Source organism: Scyliorhinus canicula, chromosome 11, assembly GCF_902713615.1.
Source record: "Scyliorhinus canicula chromosome 11, sScyCan1.1, whole genome shotgun sequence".
NCBI lineage: Eukaryota > Metazoa > Chordata > Chondrichthyes > Carcharhiniformes > Scyliorhinidae > Scyliorhinus > Scyliorhinus canicula.
The window spans coordinates 25,047,958-25,064,398 of record NC_052156.1 but is presented as its reverse complement, the minus strand read 5'-3'; the positions used below and the strand labels follow the sequence as shown (position 1 = coordinate 25,064,398).

The 16,441-nt window shown below is 47.1% G+C and overlaps 1 protein-coding gene across 1 annotated transcript in view; it reads right to left on the bottom strand.

The window, feature by feature from the left end:
* The window catches only part of iars1 (isoleucyl-tRNA synthetase 1), a 273,512-nt gene extending 257,783 nt beyond the window's left edge, over window positions 1-15,729 (bottom strand). Inside the window, exon 1 of the mRNA XM_038812610.1 lies at window positions 15,622-15,729. The gene's annotated coding sequence lies outside the window, so the exon portion shown is untranslated. The remainder of the gene's footprint in view (window positions 1-15,621) is intronic.
* Between the last annotated feature and the right edge of the window lie 712 nt (window positions 15,730-16,441).

Below are 16,441 nucleotides of genomic sequence, written 5' to 3'. Positions count from 1 at the left end.
GATGCCGTCTCCACTGTCCCCAGATTCTTAGGGTCGCCGCCACCACCGGGCTCGTGGTAAACCTCTTAGGGGAGAGCGGCAACGGTGCCGTTACCATGGCACCCAGGCTCGTACCTCTACATGACGCCATCGCCATTCTTTTCCACGGCGCCCCTCCCCCCTCCATCACCCATTTACGCACCATTGACACATTGGCTGCCCAATAGTACCCCAGAAGGTTGGGCAGCGCCAGCCCGCCTCTATCCCTCCCTCGCTCCAGGAACACCCTCTTCACTCTCGGAGTCCCATGTGCCCACACAAAGCTCAAAATACTGCTAGTCACTCTCCTAAAGAAGGCCCTGGGGATAAAGATGGGCAGGCACGGAAAGAGGAACAAGAACCTCGGAACCACCGTCATTTTTTTATTTATTTATTTTTTTAAATTTAGATTAGCCAATTATTTTTTCCAAGTAAGGGGCAATTAAGCGTGGCCAATCCACCGACTCTGCACATTTTTGGGTTGTGGGGGCGAAACCCACGCAGACACGGGGAGAACGTGCAAACTCCACACGGACAGTGACACAGAGCCGGGATCGAACCTGGGACCTCAGCGCCGTGAGGCGGTTGTGCTAACCACTAGGCCACCGTGCTGCCCTGCACCGTCATTTTGACGGACTGTACCCTCCCCGCCAACGATAATGGCAGCATGTCCCAACTCTTGAACTCCTCCTCCATCTGATCTACAAGTCTGGTGAAGTTATGCTTGTGAAGAGTCCCCCAGTCCCTGGCCACCTGCACCCCCAGGTACCTAAAGCTCTCCCCTGCCCGCCTAAGCGGGAGCCTACCAATTCCTTCCTCTTGGTTTCCAAGGTGCACCACAAACACCTCGCTCTTGCCTAAATTTATTTTATAACCTGAAAAGGTCCCAAACTCAGCTAGCAACTCCATCACTCCCGGCATCCCTCCCACGGGGTCCGCCACATACAGTAACAGGTCATCGGCATACAACGACACCCTATGTTCCTCTCCACCTCGCACCAAGCCTCTCCATCTCTCTGAATCCCTCAACGCCATCGCCAGCGGCTCAATTGCCAGTGCAAACAACAAGGGGGACAGGGGGCAACCCTGCCTGGTCCCTCGGTAAAGCCGGAAGTACTCCGACCTCCTCCTATTCGTGGCCACGCACGCCATCGGGGCCTCATATAGCAGCCTTACCCACCTAATAAACCCTTCACCAAATCCAAACCTCCCTAACACCTCCCATAAGTACCCCCACTCCACTCTATCGAAGGCCTTCTCTGCATCCAGCGCCACCACTATCTCTGCCTCCCCCTCAATCGCCGGCATCATGATGACATTCAACAATCTCCGCACATTTGTGTTCAGCTGCCTTCCCTTCACAAAACCTGTCTGGTCCTCGTGCACAACCCCTGGCACACAGTCCTCTATCCTGGTGGCCAGGATTTTTGCCAGCACCTTAGCATCCACGTTGAGGAGAGATATGGGCCTGTATGAACCACACTGCTGGGGGTCCTTGTCCCTCTTTAAAATTAACGAGATCAGCGCCCGCGACATCGTCGGGGGCAAAGTCTCCACTCATATTTAAAATTAACAGTTGAGCTAGCTATACCATCATATATATTTTTTTTAAATAATTTTTATTCAAATTTTCACAAAAAAGAAAATTCTAAGAACAAAAAGAACAGACCCCCCCCCCCCCCCCCCCCCCCCCCCGTATATACAAAAGAGAAACAACAAATTAACGCCCGTCGTTGGCAAAAAACAGATATTCAACCCAAAACAAAAACAGAGAGACAACCCCCCCCTCCCCGGGTTGCTGCTGCTGACCTTTTGTTTTTACCGTTCTGCCAGGAGATCTAGGAATGGTTGCCATCTCCTGACCCCCTTAGGGCAAATTTCACCTTCTCCAATTTAATAAACCCCGCCATATCGTTGACCCAGGCCTCCACGCTTGGGGGCCTCGCACCCTTCCACTGAAGAATAATCCTCCGCCGGGCTACTAGGGACGCAAAGGCCAGAACACCGGCCTCTTTCGCCTCCTGCACTCCCAGCTCCACTGCAACCCCAAATATTGCGAGTACCCAGCCTGGATTGACCCTGGATCCTACCACCCTCAATACCGTCCTTGCTACACCCTTCCAAAATTCCCCCAGCGCTGGGCATGCCCAGAACATGTGGACATGGTTTGCTGGGCTCTCTGATACACCTGTCCTCGGTCCCAAAAGAACGGCTCATCCTTGTACCGGTCATATGAGCCCTATGCAGTACCTTAAACTGTATGAGGCTATGCCTCACAAACGAAGAGGAGGAGTTCACCCTTTCTAGGGCACCAGCCCACGTCCCCTCCTCAATCTCCTCACCCAGCTCCTCCCCCCATTTATCTTTCAGCTCCTCCACCGAGGCCTTGTCTACCTCCTGGTACACTTCCGAGATCCTCCGCCCTTAAACCCACACCCCCGAGAGCACCCTGTCCTGAACCAAACGCGGTGGCAGCAGAGGGAACCCCGCCACCTGCCGCCTGACAAACGCCCTTACTTGCATGTACCTAAAGGTGTTCCTCGGGGGAAGCCCAAACTTCCCCTCCAGCTCACCCAGGCTCGCAAACTTCCCGTCTATGAACAGGTCCCCCAGCCTCCTGACACCTTCCCTGTGCCAACTCAGGAATCCGCCATCAATTCTCCCCGGAACAAACCGTTGGTTCCCCCGTATCGGGGACCCCATCGAGGCCCCCACCTCCCCCCTGTGCCGCCTCCATTGCCCCCAAATCTTGAGGGTAGCTGCCACCACCGGGCTCGTGGTATACCTCGTCGGAGGGAGCGGCACCGTTACCAGCGCTTCCAAGCTTGTGCCCACACAGGATGCCATCACCATCCTCTTCCATGCTGCTCCCTCCCCGTCCATTACCCACTTACGTTGGCAGCCAAATAATACCCACAGAGTTTGGGCAACGCCAGCGCCCCCCCCCATCCCTGCCCAGCTCCAAGAACACCTGTCTCACCCTTGGAGTCCCGTGTGCCCACACAAACCCCGTAATGCTCCTGTTAACCCGCCTGAAAAAGGCCTTCGGGATAAGGATGGGAGGCACAGGAACAGGAACAGAAACCTCGGGAGCACCGTCACCTTGACTGACTGCACCCTACCCGCCAAAGACAGCGGCAGCATGTCCCACCTCTTAAACTCCTCCTCCATTTGCTCCACCAGCCTTGTGAGGTTTAGCTTATGCAAGGCCCCCCAGCTCCTGGCCACCTGAACCCCCAAGTACCTGAAGCTCCTCTCCGCCCTTTTCAGTGGGAGCCTCCCAATCCCCCCCCTCCTGGTCCCCCGGGTGTACCACAAACAGCTCGCTTTTCCCAAAGTTAAGCTTATACCCTACCATCATATATTTTAAGGCTCCTGATGATGAAAATGGGGAACAGAAATAATCTTTGTCCCTGCGACTAACATACCTGCTTATGACCACGCACAGACTGTGCTAATGTTTCACAGCAGAGCCTGGCCTCAAATCATCTTGGAACTACCTTGCCATTCGATTCATGTCAAGACGTTGTAGTGGTCAGCATTCAACAACCACACATTTAAATTAAATCATACGTAGCAATGGGTGGCACAGTGGCAAGCACTGCTGCCTCACAGTGCCTGGGACCTGGGTTCGATTCCGGGCTTGGGTGGAGTTTGCACGTTCTCCCCATATCTGCGTGGGTTTCCTCCAGCTGCTCTGCTTTCCTCCACAGTCCCTGGATGTGCAGGTTAGATGGATTGGCCATGCTAAGTTGCACCTTCGCATCCAAAGATGGACAGGTTAAGTGGGGTTACAGGGATAGGGCGGGGGGTATGGGCCTAGGTAGGGTGCTCTGTCAGAGGGTCAGTGCAGACTCGATGGGCCGAGTGATCTCCTTCTGCACTGTAGGAATTCTATGATCTTTCACTAGCCATGCTGAAATTTGGGAAATGGAATGTCAGGATCGTCATGGACATTTCCAACAGGGACTGACTGGAGAGTCACAATGCCATCAGAGCGTGGGAAATCAGGCACCACGACATCGGCATTTCCACTCATGAGATATAATGTGCAGGAGAAGGCCGAACTGAAGGAACAAGGCAGTGGGTACACAGTTTTCAGTAAAGGTCCATTCCACAAGAGGAATGACGCTGCCAAAGAGCCAAAAGTAAACTTATGAGACCTCAGCAACCACAATCCCAGTGTGGGAGAAGTAAACTCTTCATGACTACCCAGCTTGCCTGAACGAACAATCAACATGTCACTGTCATCAGGGAATATGCTCCTAGACTCAAGGCAATAGATAAAACTGTGGAGGTATTCTACACAAACTTGGGTAATCACAAGCCCAAGTCCTAGCAGGTGGCAAACTGATCCTCCTTGGAGACTTCAATGTCAGAGGGAAGAACGCAAAGGAGCACGGAAAACAAACTCAAGTCCTCCATAGCACCTCCCTCCCCTCCAATTCTTTACCAAAGGCAAGATCCTAGAAAATGTGGACCATTTTCCACATTTTGGGAGTTTCCACTTGATGAAGGCAGACATAGATGACAAAATTATCATCTGCTCGTGCGGCACATTGGTTAGCACTGCTGCCTCATGCCGCAGTGCTAACCAATCCCAGCACTGAGTCACTATCCATGTGGAGTTTGCACATTCTCCCCCATAATGCAAAGATGTGCAGAGTCGGTGGATTGTCCATGATAAATTTCCCCTTAATTGGAAAAAAAATCATCAACTCCAGTGCTAGCTCAGCCTTTGGCGACAAAGAAGGAACTTATTTAAGGAGCAGAATCTCAAACCATCTACTTGGAATCTTGAACAATCTCCAGACCAAGAAAAGTACCACCAGCAGTGCCTTTGCAAGACCTCCAAATCAGATAACAAGAAAGGCCAAGAAGTGGCCCCTCTCCCAAGCTAACATGACCAGCATTGAAGCACTAATCACTCAAAAGCAGCTCCCCTGGTTGAAACATATCATTCATATGCCTGACACCGGACTCCCGAAGCAACTGTTCTGCTCAGAACTTGATCGCAGCAGGTGTCTCCCAGGCGAACAGCGGAAACACTTTAGGGATGTCATCAAAGCATCCAAGAGAGGTCAAAAGTTCCTGTTGATTCATGAGAGTTCTTCTTTGGCCTGTGACTGACCAAAACGGAGAAGGTTCATTTGAGAAAACACTGAACACTTGGTTGGGAACGGGCAGAAATGAACTTGAGGTGTCAGAAGGAGTACACAAACCTCCAAACGACTCATCTACTGACCCTTCAAGCAACATCTGCCCCGCATATGGCAGAGTTTGCAAATCATGCAGTGGACTATTCAATCATCTCAGAACCTAGAGTGGAAGCAAATCATCCTTGATCGTGACGTGCTGCCTAAGAAGAACAGGGACGAGGGATTTCAGTTATGTGGGGAGACTAGAACAGCTAGAAATGTCCTCCTTAAGCGGTATGCGGCGCAGTGGTTAGCACTGGGACTGCAGGCTGAGGACCTGGGTTCGAATCCTGGCCCTGGGTCACTGTCCGTGTGGAGTTTGCACATTCTCCCTGTGTCTGCGTGGGTTTCACCCCCACAACCCAGAGATGTGGTTAGGTGGATTGGCCACGCTAAATTGCCCCTTAATTGGAAAAAAAAAATTGTGTACTCTAAATTTATATTTAAAAAAAAGAATTGTTCTCCTGAAGGAAGAAAGGGTTAAGGGGAGAAACATTTAATTAAATACAATTACATTTCCAAAAAATGTCAAATTTTAAACTTGCTAGGCAAGTTGTCAAGATCTGAAATGCACTGCCTGAAAAGGTGCTTGAAACAGTTTCAATAATAAATTTCAAAAGTGAATTGGCTATATGAAATGAAATGAAATGAATGAAAATCGCTTATTGTCACGAGTAGGCTTCAATGAAGTTACTGTGAAAAGCCCCTAGTCGCCACATTCCGGCGCCTGTCCGGGGAGGCTGGTACGGGAATCGAACCGTGCTGCTGACCCGCTTGGTCTGCTTTAAAAGCCAGCGATTTAGCCTTGTGAGCTAAACCAGCCCCCTGAAAAGGAATAATTGCGCAGCACAGCGGTTCGCACTGCTCCTCGCAGCGCTGAGGACCGGGTTTGTCCCGGCCCCAGGTCACTATCCATGTGGAGTTTACACATTCTCCGTGTCTGTGTGGGTCTCACCCCCACAATACAAAGATGTGTAGGTTAGGTAGATTGGCCATGCTAAATTGCCCCTTAATTGGAAAAAAAAACTATAATTTTTTTTTTTTAAATTGAAAAAGAATAAGTTGCAGAACTAAGGGGAGATGCCAGAGTGGAAATAAATTAGGTAGCTCTATAAAAGAGCCAGCACAGGCATAATGAGGAATTTGGTCTCTTTCCAGGCTGCACATGCACACGAACATACAAATCAGGAGCAGGAGCAGGCCATGCAGTCCCTGGAGCCTGCTCCACCATTCAAAAGATTATAGTTGATTTGACTGTAACCTCAGCTCAACATTCCCACTTAATGCCAATAATCTTTCATCCCCTTGCATATCAAAGATCCATCTACCTAAGCCGTAAAAATATTCAAACACTAGTGGAAGCAGAAGTCCAACAACTCACTACCCATTAAGATTTTCTCCTTATCTCTGTTTGATGCTTTCTACAACATTTTAGTTAACTACAACTCTTTAGTTAACAGCGGATGGTGAATCCTCCCCTTGGAATCTTTCTTTTTCGTTGAAATGTGTCTATTCTGAAATATCCCCTTAAATGTATGCCACTGCATCTCTATTGACCTATCCCTTAACCTCGTTTGCCAGTTCATTTTAACAAACTCTGCTTTCATGCCCTCATAATTGCCCTTTTAAAAATTTAACAGACTGGACCCACTCATCTCCCTCAAATTGAATGTAAAATTCAATTGTGTTGTGATCTTGCTACTAAGGGATGACTTCACTTGAGAGGCTATTGATTAATCCTATCTTGTCGCACAATACAAGGTAGAGTATAGCCTGCTCTCCGATTTGCACCAGAACATGCAATTCTAAGAAACTGACCCAAAATCATTCTATAAATTCCTCATCTAGGCTGTCTTTGTACATCTGACTTTTCAAGTCTATTATGTAGATTAAAAACCACCACGATTATTATTGTACCTTTCTGACAAGCTCTGATTATTTATTCCTTTATGCCTCATTCTACCATATGATTACTGTTAGGAGGGCCTGCACACCACTCCTTAAGTTACTTCTTGCCTTCATCATTTCTCACCCTGATTTCCTGAACTTAGGTAATTTCTCTCTACTGTGCGAATACTATCATTAATAAACAGCCACCCCTCCAACTTTTCCCTGCTTCCTTTCCTTCCTAAATGTCACGTGCCTTTCAATACTCAGGTCACAATCTAGGTCATTCTGCAGGCATGTCTCTGTATTGGCCATTTCAAATAATAACTGCATTCATATGCAGCATGGTAGCACAATGGTGAGCACTGTTGCTTTACAGCTCCAGGGTCCCAGGTTCGACTCCCGGCTTGGGTCACTGCCTGTGCGGAGTCTGCACGTTCTCCCGATGTCTGTGGGGTTTCCTCCGGGTGCTCCGGTTTCCTCCCACAAGCCCCAAAAGACTTGCTGTTCGGTAATTTGGATATTCTGAATTCTCCCTCCGTGTACTCAAACATGCGCCGGAGTGTGGCAACTAGGGGTTTTTCACAGTAACTTCATTGCAGTGTTAATGTAAGCCTACTTGTGATAATGAAGATTATTAATCATTATCGTTATTCATGCAGAGCCTTTAGTTTCATCCTTTTATTATTTTTGCAATCTCTAGCCTTATCTGCTGATTTATTCTTAGATTTGTACTCTCTGCATTGTCCTGTCACAGTCAGTTTATCATTTCCCATAACAATGCCTTTCTTTGATTGAATGCATCTTCCCAAATTTGATCTCTACTATTTAGTTTAATTTGTGGCAAATACCATACTGTTTGATTTTTCAAGAGAAGGCGGTCAATAGTTCACCCACTTGCATAGGAAGTATGTGCAAGACTGTAGGGAGAAAATTGGGGGTGGAACTAGGTAAATTGTCTTTTTAAATAATCAGCACAGACATAATAATAATCTTTATTGTCACAAGTAGGCTTACATTAACACTGCAATGAAGTTACTGTGAAAGGGCCTCCTTCTATACTATAACTATTCTATGATCTAACTGAATGAGCTATTCTCCACAAAACTCCATGGTGCTGCCTATAATGGAAAAAAAATCTAGCCTCTGAATTCTGTAAGCAAATTGTTCTCAAAGAGAAGATTTTGTCTACATTATAGTCAAGTGGGGCTCCCTGGCACCAATCCTGAGGAACTGGTGCAGTAAAAAAAATAAGGATCGACAAATGGAAGACAACAAAGAGGAGGGGTAAGGGTCAAGTGGTTTCTAATAAAGGGAAAGAATAAAGTTTAGAATCTAGGAGTAGTGGTTAGGAGTAGTGCTTTGAGAATGGAGATATAGAAGAATATATCTTGTGTGGCAAGAGGAAAAATATCAACTTGAACTTGGCAGGGGTTAGGACAGCAAAAATGCCCGTTTTTAAATGAGCAAGGCAGCTGGTTTCAACTGGATTCAAGGGAGAGTCGAATAAATATGGGTAGAAGCGTTTCAGGATGAATAGTAAGGGGAAAAATGAACCAGAGATGCCAGTGCAGACAAGATGGGCTGAGTAAGGTTATATCACAATGAGACAATATGTTTTCATAGAGCGGGTTCTTGGGTAGGATATGCCACTTTTGCATTGGAGCAAGAGGTACAGATGTGGAAGAGCGACTGCCATTGATGTACCTTTTGTGTCACGGGTGTGGTTGTTTGAATTAAAATGAAACTTATCATTTGCATTGTCAAGACCCAAGTTCGATTCTAATCTTGGGTGACTGTCTGTGTGGAGTCTGCACAGCCTCCCCGTGTCTGCATGGATTTCTTCCGGGTTCTCCAGTTTCCTCCCACAGTCCAAAAATGTACAGGTTAAGTGGATTGGCCATACTAAATTGCCCCTTTGTGTCCAAAAGGTCAGGTGGGGTTACTGGGTTACAGTGATAGGGTGGGAATGTGGGCCTAGGATCAGTGCAGACCCGATGGCTGCCTCCTCCTGCACTGTAGCGATTTTATGAATGTATCAAGAATTAAATATCAATTGTAGTAAATAAAAACTCAACTAAACCATAATTCATTTTTCCTGTAGAGGTTAATGGTTTTTCAGGAAAACAAAGTCCTGAAAACTCCCAGGGAAAGCACCAATAATTGTATGTCTTCAACGTTTTGATTTCCCCTTCAGGATTTCACAGTAGGTTTTCCCTTCCAATCAGCAAATTAATGTTTGAAATCCCTATAAATTACATTAAAAATTCTGGGTAAACATATGAGAGGAAGCAGTGCAGCAGTACCTTTAACATTGAGTTAGATCCAAAGGCACTTGATAAACAAGTGCAAGGAAAATGGACACGGAGCCAGAGAGGAAAAGACGAGCCGTGACAAAGTTGGGTTCTGAGGAAATTTTTGTACAAAAAAGTGAGAAGACTACTTGCAAGAGTGAATGGTCTGTCACTAATGGTGAGCATCAAAGTTAGACAATCACCTGCAACGGTTCCTGTTTCTGATCACGTGGTTACCGCTGCAAGGATCTATCCATGGGCCCTATTCTATTTCTCATTTACAAGCAACCCCTTGGTAGCATCAACCCAGTCAGTCCTCTTCACTAAGTCCTGGGAGTCTACTGAAATAACATAGTCACGCTTCCAAAATCCTACTTATCAAATATCGCAAACCCCTCCCACCTACATCCCAGGGCATGTCCTGTCCTATCAGCTTGAAAGACCCACAGAAGTAGCAGCAGTGGTATATTGTGCAGTAAGGTGCGGGCGGCCCCGAGCCCTCAACATTAACTCCAGACTATTATGTTGCATGGCATCAAATCAAACAGGGAAAGGAAATCTGCTAATTACCACAGACCACGCTCTCTTAACTGAGAAATTACTCCATGTTAAACATCACTTAGATTTAAAGCACGAGCAACAGTATTGAAAGCACTAGCAACAGCGCCGCACGCGATAGCCCCGGGGAAGTACTCAGGGAGTCCAGTAATAATAGCTTCATTGAAAATTTGGAGGCAGTTTCGCCAACACTCTGGGTTGGGGGCAGGGTCAAGGGAAATGCCGATTCGGGGGAGCCTCAGATCTGAGCCAGGGAAGTGGGATGGAAATTCTCAGAAATGGGAGGAGATGGGGATTAAGACACTAAAATATTTGTTTCTTAGGGGCCGGTTTGCAGGGCTGAGGAAGCTGGAAGCAAAGCATGGGCTGGAGCAGAGGGAAATGTTTAGATACATGCAGGTTCGAGATTTTGCCAGAAAGGAGATACAGAGATTCCCAGTGGAGCCAGCCTCCATATTACTGGAGGAGGTGCTGACGAGAGGGGGACTGGAGAAGGGGGTAGTGTCAGTGGTTTACGGAGCTATTTTGGAAGAGAAGGCACCACTGGAAAGGATCAAAGTGAAGTGGGAGGAAGAGTTGGGAGAGGTAATAGAGGAGGGGGTCTGGTGTGAGGTGCTCCGGAGAGTAAATTCCTCCACCTTGTGCGCGAGGTTGGGACTGATACGGCTGAAGGTGGTATACAGAGCACACCACACGAGGGCGAGGATGAGCCGATTCTTTGAAGGAGTAGAAGATGCGTGTGAACATTGCGGCAGGGGGCCTAATCAGTTCATATGTTTCGGTCCTGTCCAAAGCTGGAGGATTACTGGAAGGAGGTTTTTAGGGTAATTTCTAAAGTGGTGCACATGAAACTGGACCTGGACCCCCGGGTGACCATATTTGGGGTGTCAGACCAGCCAAGGTTGGAAACAGGTGCGGAGGCAGATGTTAGAACATAGAACGATACAGCGCAGTACAGGCCCTTCGGCCCTCGATGTTGCACCGACATGGAAAAAAAACTAAAGGCCATCTAACCTACACTATGCCCTTATCATCCATATGCTTATCCAATAAATTTTTTAATGCCCTCAATGTTGGAGAGTTCACTACTGTTGCAGGTAGGGCATTCCACGGCCTCACCACTCTTTGCGTAAAAAACCCACCTCTGACCTCTGTCCTATATCTATTACCCCTCAATTTAAGGCTATGTCCCCTCGTGCTAGCCACCTCCATCCGCGGGAGAAGGCTCTCGCTGTCCACCCTATCTAACCCTCTGATCATTTTGTATGCCTCTATTAAGTCACCTCTTAACCTTCTTCTCTCTAACGAAAACAACCTCAAGTCCATCAGCCTTTCCACATAAGATTTTCCCTCCATACCAGGCAACATCCTGGTAAATTTCCTCTGCACCCGTTCCAAAGCTTCCACGTCCTTCCTATAATGAGGCGACCAGAACTGTACGCAATACTCCAAATGCGGCCGTACTAGAGTTTTGTACAACTGCAACATGACCTCATGGCTCCGGAACTCAATCCCTCTACCAATAAAGGCCAACACACCATAGGCCTTCTTCACAACCCTATCAACCTGGGTGGCAACTTTCAGGGATCTATGTACATGGACACCGAGATCCCTCTGCTCATCCACACTACCAAGAATTTTACCATTAGCCAAATATTCCGCATTCCTGTTATTCTTTCCAAAGTGAATCACCTCACACTTCTCCACATTAAACTCCATTTGCCACCTCTCAGCCCAGCTCTGCAGCTTATCTATGTCCCTCTGTAACCTGCAACATCCTTCTGCACTGTCTACAACTCCACCGACTTTAGTGTCGTCTGCAAATTTACTCACCCATCCTTCTGCGCCCTCCTCTAGGTCATTTATAAAAATGACAAACAGCAACGGCCCCAGAACAGATCCTTGTGGTACGCCACTCGTAACTGAACTCCATTCTGAACATTTCCCATCAACTACCACTCTCTGTCTTCTTTCAACTAGCCAATTTCTGATCCACATCTCTAAATCACCCTCAATCCCCAGCCTCCGTATTTTCTGCAATAGCCGACCGTGGGGAACCTTATCAAACGCTTTACTGAAATCCATATACACCACATCAACTGCTCTACCCTCGTCTACCTGTTCAGTCACCTTCTCAAAGAACTCGATAAGGTTTGTGAGGCATGACCTACCCTTCACAAAACCATGCTGACTATCCCTAATCATATTATTCCTATCTAGATGATTATAAATCGTATCTTTATATGTTGTAGCCTTCTGCTCTTTGATCGCCCAAAGGCGGATCCTGATGGGATGGAGAGCAGCCTCTCCACCTTGTGCCCTAGCATGGCAGGGGGATCTGTTGGAATACTTAACCCTTGAGAAGGTTAAGTTTGAACTGAGGGGAAGGACGGAGGGGTTCTACAAGTCATGGGCATTATTCATTATGCACTTTTAAGAAATGGATAACATCGAACATTAGTTGGGGGTGGGGTTGGGGACGGTGTGTGTTGATGGTGACTATGGGTGATTCCCGATTCCTTTTTGTCATTTGTTTATGTGAACATGCGGGCTAATGTTTGGGGTTCGGTGGGAGAATGGGATTGTTATTGATATGGGGATTGACATATTTGTGACTGATTATTGTTTGTTGTTGATGGGTGTAAATTTGGGAGAAAGTGTGAAAATGGAGAATAAAAATATATTTTTTTAAAACATCACTTGGAAGAAGCACTGAGGGTAGGAAGGGAGTGGGGGACATCACTGTCCATCATCAAGAATGACTTGGAAGCACTACTGCCGGCTGAGCTGACCAAGTCCTGAAGGACATATTGGGCAGGCCGAGTCTGCAGACGGAAAAATATATTTGACCTTGTCCTCACCAATCTACCTGTCATAAATGTACCTACACTAGACAGTAATAAAAGGAGTCGCCACCTCACAGTCCTTATGGAAAGAGATTCAAACTTCCCACTGAGGATATCCTCCATCATGTGTGCCACGCCAGCACACTGCTCAATGAAATATATTCAGAATAGATCTAGCAAGTTTGAACTGGACAGCCCTGAGGCAGTGAACCATGGTGGCACAGATGATCTGGAACCTCATGGCCCAGAACGGACAAAAGAGCAGAATGCCAGAGGCAGTGACAGTTATTGTCCTTGACCAAGTGTGACATCAGAAAATACTGGAAAAACTCAGCAATTCAGGCAGCAGCTGTAGAGAGAACAGAATAAATATTTCAAGTCCATGACTTTGCATCAAATTAAGTTCTGACCAAAGGCCACAGATCTGAAGTTTTAACCGTTTTCTTTTCCATGCCGATTTCCAGCATTTGCAGTGTATTACTTTGGCGATATTGCAGCATGGAAGAAATAGTAAAATTGAAGTCAATGGGATCAGGGGAAAAGTTTCTGCTGGCTGGGAAGATAACTGTGATTGTTGGAGGCCAGTCATCTGAGCACTTAGATATCTTTGAAGGAATTCCTCAGGGTACCAACTTCAGACCAACCACCTTCATCTATTACCTTTCCTGAATCATAAGGTCATAAGCGAGGACATTTGCCAATGAGTGCACTAGGTCTTCAGTTCTATTCACAACTCATCAATGAAGTAATCCATTCCTGAGCACAGCAAGACTTGTCCATTCAGACTTAGGCTGGCAAGTAACAACTAATAATCATAATCAGCTTTATTAGCATCACAAGTAGCCTTACATTAACAATGCAAAAAATCCTCTAGTCGCCACATTCCAGCACCTGTTCGAGTACAGAGAGAATTCAGAATGTCCAATTCACCTGACAAGCAAGTCTTTCGAGACTTGTGGAAGGAAACCAGAGCACCAGGTGGAAACCCATGCAGACACGGAGAATGCACAAACTCCGCACAGACAGTGACCCAAGTCAGGATGCAAACCCGGGTCCCTGGTGCTAACCACTGTGCTACCAAATCGCCCCATTAATGGCCGTACTGCACAAGTGTCAGGCAATAGGCTACTCCAAAGGGTCTAAGCAGCTCCCCATGACACTCTGAATCCCTTACCAACAACATCCTAACAGTTATGATTAATCAGAAACTTAATTAGGCCAGCCATATCGACAGTCTTTCAGTGCATCTTTTCAGCAGCAAGCAACAACTCCTGACATCCAGAGTTGCTTCATCTTCTACAAGTCACAAGTAAAGGATGTGATAGAATATTCTCTCTAGATGCATGCAGTTTCAACAAAATTCAAAAAGCTGGATGCTATCAAAGATAAGGCAGCCACTTTATCAGCACCCCATCTACCACCTTAAACATTCACTCCATCCACCCCCAGTGCAAGATACACAGCAGCAAATAAAACTTCCTCAACAACATATTCAAAACCCAAGTGTTAAACCCTGCATACAGACACCATACAGGCTGCAGATGATCAAGGCAGCAGTTCACACTATTGACAGCTTCAAATTCTTAGGTATGCACATCACCAACAATTTGTCCTGGTCCACCAACATCAATGCTACAACCAAGAAAGCACAACAGCACTTATACTTCCTCGGGAAACTAAGGAAATTCAGCATGTCCACATTGACTCTTACCAATTTTTACAGATGCACCATTGAAAGCATCCTATCTGGCTGCATCACAACCTGGTATGGCAACTGCTCAGCCCAAGAGCATAAGAAACTACAGAGAGTAGTGAACACAGCCCTCTCCATCACACAAATTCACCTCCCATTCATTGACCGTCTACACCTTCGACTGCCTTGGGAAAGTAGGCAGCTTAATTAACCAGGCTGTTCTCTTTTCCAACCTCTTTCATCAAGCAGTAAACAAACAGATTCAAAAACAGGATCTTCCCCACTGTTACCAGACTCCTGAATGGCCCTCTTATGGACTGAACTTATCGCCCAACACATCTTCTTTACTGTGAAGCACTGTTGTGTATTTATCATATGTCCTATGTTTTTCATTGAATGATCTGCTTGAACTGTACACAGAACAATACTTTTCACTGTGCTCAATACACAGGACACTAAATCTAAATCGTCTCAAAAAAGTGGATAAAGTGGAGTTATAAATTGCCACCAATTGTCACATTCCATTAACAAATTAAAAAGGATTACTGAGAAATTACACGAAAATATGCAATCAAGCAAGTCCCCCAAACTGCATAGGCTTATACTTTTTAAAGCAGAATTTGTTGTCACTCCAAAGTAAAACTGAGATTTAGATTAAACTACAGTTTATTTTATGGTCCGTTTGCATTTATGAATTGCAATTCGAAATCTTTCTGTCAGCTCATGGTCAAATTTTCTGGGTCTCTCGCTGTCTGATGCAATACCTGACAGGAAAGGTCCAGACAGTTTCGCTTTACACTCCCAAACTATAACTTGTCTGCTCAGAAAGCTAACTAAAGTTTTTGTATGATTCCGGTTTCCCCCGGCATCAGAAGGGCACACAGGAGTGCAGACAGCAGGGGATCAGAGTGGTCAGAGCTGGAGCTGACACGGTGCCCCCAGACAGCAGCTCCTCCCGTGGGGCGGGGGTTTTGGCGGTGTCCGGGATGCTGCACGCAGGGGAGGGCCTGTGAGCAACCGGCCGAATGTCCCCGCAGACCGGGGGAATGGACTGATCTGCAAGCGGATCGTTTCCCCCCTCTCTGTCTCTATCTCCTCCCGCCACCGGATCCCCCGCCCAGACTCACGTTGTCCTCCAGTCTCGCTCGCTGACCGGCTTTTCTGCTGTAATCCAGCGGGGCGGGGGGAAGGGCGGCGTGGGCTCCGCCACCTGACCAATCGCCAGCGGCCCGACAACAAACACCCCTCCTATTGGGTGATGTCTGCTGCCGAAGCCTGGCCGCCTCCCAGCATCCTCGCTTCCTATTGGCTGCTCTCCCTTTGGCCGGTTGCCATGACTGCCCCGGGGCGGGTCTGTGGGCGACCTCGTGCCAGCCTCTTCCTCCCGTCTGTCATCTGCTCAGAGACAGGCCTAACCTGCCAACGGTGCACTCATACTCACTCGAGAGAAGCCTCCTCCTCCTCATTCTGCTTCATCCAATCCTGTCACCATATCCCTCCAATTCTTTCGCGTGCATTTATCCAGCTTGCACTGAAATGTATGTATGATAGCTGATATAACTTTTAAAAAATAAATTTAGAGTACCCAATTATTTTTTAATCCAATTAAGGGGTGATTTAACGTGGCCAATCCACATACCCTGCACATCTTTGAGTTGTGGGGGTGAAACTCACAGACACGGGGAGAATGTGCAAACTCCACAGGGACAGTAACCCTGGGCCCGGATCGAACCCGGGTCCTCGGCACCGCAAGGCAGCAGTGCTAACCACGGCGTCACCGTGCCGCCCTAATACCTGGCATAACTAACAGCACCTTCTCTCTTGAGTATAAAAATTCCTCCCGACTACCTTATTGTATTTATCAGTGACTTTCTTGTGTTTTATCTTTATCATTATTCAGTTGTTCTGCTGGTGACTGATTGCTGCTCTCAGTCTGCTGCCTAGTCC